General features: G+C 49.8%; 2 long non-coding RNA genes across 2 annotated transcripts in view; both read right to left on the bottom strand.

Moving 5' to 3' along the window:
• Nucleotides 1-1,628: 1,628 nt before the first annotated feature.
• Nucleotides 1,629-2,494, bottom strand: LOC127919691 (uncharacterized). The gene is made up of 4 exons (XR_008103761.1): nt 2,390-2,494; nt 2,077-2,146; nt 2,007-2,046; nt 1,629-1,827 (listed from the first exon to the last, which is right to left on the bottom strand). It is a non-coding gene; the product is annotated as an uncharacterized LOC127919691 (long non-coding RNA).
• Nucleotides 2,495-3,509: 1,015 nt separating this feature from the next.
• Nucleotides 3,510-3,657, bottom strand: part of LOC127919692 (uncharacterized) — a 1,880-nt gene continuing 1,732 nt past the window's right edge. Inside the window, exon 3 of the long non-coding RNA XR_008103762.1 lies at nt 3,510-3,657. This exon is cut by the window's right edge and continues 985 nt beyond it. This is a non-coding gene — a long non-coding RNA (uncharacterized LOC127919692).

A 3,657-nucleotide genomic window follows, 5' to 3' on the forward strand; every position in this document is an offset into this window, starting at 1 on the left:
AAAGGACTCTTTATGCTAACAACAGATGGCAACTGAAATATCCATTGGTCTATTCTCTCTTAGTTCCCCGCCGTAGAGTTTGGCATTGGCTAACAGTGAGTAATGGCTGCCAAAGGATCCATCTGAGAGACATGGGATTCCCTCGTCTCTCTCTCACTCTGATACACCGTGATACAGAAGAACGCATACAGAGACAAACACACTAAAATAATAACGTTACACACACACACACACACACACACACACACACACACACACACACACACACACACACACACACACACACACACACACACACACACACACACACACACACACACACACACACACAGATACAGAAGCATATGATGCCAACAAACACACAGGCATGAACAAACGCAGACACACAGAAGTAAACGTCACACACACAAACGAAGACGCACAAACACACATGCACTCTCTCTCTCTCTCACACACACACACACACACACACACACACACACACACACACACACACACACACACACACACACACACACACACACACACCCTCTGAGTTGTAATGATGCCTTCAGTGACTAGAGGAGAACAGCAAGGTGGGGGGCAAGGCCTTTCTCAGCAGGAACACCGCTCCAGTACAGTGAGAGGGAGAGGGAGTGGGTGGGCGGCAGGCTAATGGCTAAGTCACCAGCTCTAACACACACAGTCTTTTTCAACTAACCTTGTGGGGACACACAATTCAGTCCCATTAAAAATCCTATTTTCCCTAACCCCTGAACCTAACCCTAAACTTAACCCTTACCTGAAAACTAACCCTAACTCCTGACACTAAACCTAAACCTAACCCTAGCCCTAAACTTAACCCTTACCTGAAAACTAACCCTAACTCCTGACACTAAACCTAAACCTAACCCTAACCCTAAACTTAACCCTTAACTTAACCCTTACCTGAAAACTAACCCTAGCTCCTGACACTAAACCTAAACCTAACCCTAATTCCACCTTTAACCCTAAACCCTAAACCCCTTAGAAATAGCATTTGACTCGTGAGCAGCCCAAGCAACGGGGGATATCTATACTGGGTGATACCTTCACAAGACTGATAAACTGCAAAATGTGGGGACCAACAAAATGTCCCCAGTTGGTCAACTTTTTGTTCATTTACAATTCTTTTGGGGACTTCTAGTGTAGTTAAACTCGTTCACACACACACACACACACACACACACACACACACACACACACACACACACACACACACACACACGTTGAGGCTACAGAGGGGAGGATGGCTCATAATAATGTCTGGAAAGGAGTGAATGGACATGAACCATGATACCATTACATTTACTCAGTTCCAGCCATTAATATGAGCCGTCCTCCCCTCAGCAGCCTCCACTGACTGACACAGACGTCACACACCCATCACCTCCCACCCCGCAGTGGGAAGGACCCGTGGTATAACATTAACAGTGTTAGGGCTTCCAGCCTGAGGAGTGGGATGCAGAAGGGGACTGAAGCCGCGGGACAATAAGCCATCTGTCAATACAAGCAGCGCTTCCCCAGACAGTCTGCTTCATCTGACCAGGATCCACGGCTCAATCTGTCTGCAGCGCCGGACAGGCTGGATCAACCAGGAGAAGGAAAGGAATCCCCTGGTCTCTCTCTCACTGACTGGCTGATCTGGCTGGAAACAGAGACTCACCACAGCTCAGTTTACCTGGAGATACAGACCACAGCTCAGTTTACCTGGAGATACAGACCTAGACAGGCCACAGCTCAGTCTAACCTGGAGATACAGACCACAGCTCAGTTTACCTGGAGATACAGGCCACAGCTCAGTCTAACCTGGAGATACAGACCACAGCTCAGTCTAACCTGGAGATACAGACCACAGCTCAGTCTAACCTGGAGATACAGACCACAGCTCAGTTAACCTGGAGATACAGGCCACAGCTCAGTCTAACCTGGAGATACAGACCACAGCTCAGTCTAACCTGGAGATACAGACCACAGCTCAGTCTAACCTGGAGATACAGACCTACACAGACCACAGCTCAGTCTAACCTGGAGATACAGACCACAGCTCAGTCTAACCTGGAGATACAGACCTACACAGACCACAGCTCAGTCTAACCTGGAGATACAGGCCACAGCTCAGTCTAACCTGGAGATACAGACCTACACAGACCACAGCTCAGTCTAACCTGGAGATACAGGCCACAGCTCAGTCTAACCCACAGCTCAGTCTAACCTGGAGATACAGATACAGGCCACAGCTCAGTTTACCTGGAGATACAGACCACAGCTCAGTCTAACCTGGAGATACAGACCACAGCTCAGTCTAACCTGGAGATACAGACCACAGCTCAGTCTAACCTGGAGATACAGGACCACAGCTCAGTCTAACCTGGAGATACAGACCTAGACAGGACACAGCTCAGTCTAACCTGGAGATACAGGCCACAGCTCAGTCTAACCTGGAGATACAGACCTAGACAGGACACAGCTCAGTCTAACCTGGAGATACAGACCACAGCTCAGTCTAACCTGGAGATACAGGACACAGCTCAGTCTAACCTGGAGATACAGACCTAGACAGGACACAGCTCAGTCTAACCTGGAGATACAGACCTAGACAGGACACAGCTCAGTCTAACCTGGAGATACAGACCTAGACAGGACACAGCTCAGTCTAACCTGGAGATACAGACAGACCACAGCTCAGTCTAACCTGGAGATACAGACCACAGCTCAGTCTAACCTGGAGATACAGACCACAGCTCAGTCTACCTGGAGATTCTGACCTACACAGGACACAGCTCAGTCTAACCTGGGGATACAGACCTAGACAGGACACAGCTCAGTCTAACCTGGAGATACAGACCTAGACAGGACACAGCTCAGTCTAACCTGGGGATACAGACCTAGACAGGACACAGCTCAGTCTAACCTGGAGATACAGACCACACAGACCTGGAGATACAGGACACAGCTCAGTCTAACCTGGAGATACAGACCACAGCTCAGTCTAACCTGGAGATACAGACCTGGAGACAGGCCACAGCTCAGTCTAACCTGGAGATACAGACACAGTCTAACCTGGAGACAGGACACAGCTCAGTCTAACCTGGAGATACAGACCACAGCTCAGTCTAACCTGGAGATACAGACCTAGACAGGACACAGCTCAGTCTAACCTGGAGATACAGAGCCAGTCTACCTGGACAGGACACAGCTCAGTCTAACCTGGAGATACAGACCTCAGGAAACAGCTCAGTCTATGACCTGGAGATACAGACCTCAGCGGGGTCTAGAGCGTTTGAGCTAGTAGGAAAGGTTGTAGGTTTGATATGAGCCACGGCTGAAGATCCCACTCTCAGCGGGTGTCTCTGAGGAAGGCACTATGAGCCACAATTGCTCTCAAGTGTGTCTGGAGGAATGAGCCACGGCTGTGATCCCACTCTCAGCGGGTGTCTCCGAGGGAGTTGTGATATGAGCCACGGCTGTGATCCCACTCTCAGCGGGTGTCTCCGAGGGAGTTGTGATATGAGCCACGGCTGTGATCCCACTCTCAGCGGGTTTCTCTGAGGGAGTTGTGATATGAGCCACGGCTGTGATCCCACTCTCAGCGGGTGTCTCCGAGGGAGTTGTGATATGAGCCACGGCTGTGATCCC

This window comes from Oncorhynchus keta, unplaced genomic scaffold, assembly GCF_023373465.1.
Source record: "Oncorhynchus keta strain PuntledgeMale-10-30-2019 unplaced genomic scaffold, Oket_V2 Un_contig_17373_pilon_pilon, whole genome shotgun sequence".
NCBI lineage: Eukaryota > Metazoa > Chordata > Actinopteri > Salmoniformes > Salmonidae > Oncorhynchus > Oncorhynchus keta.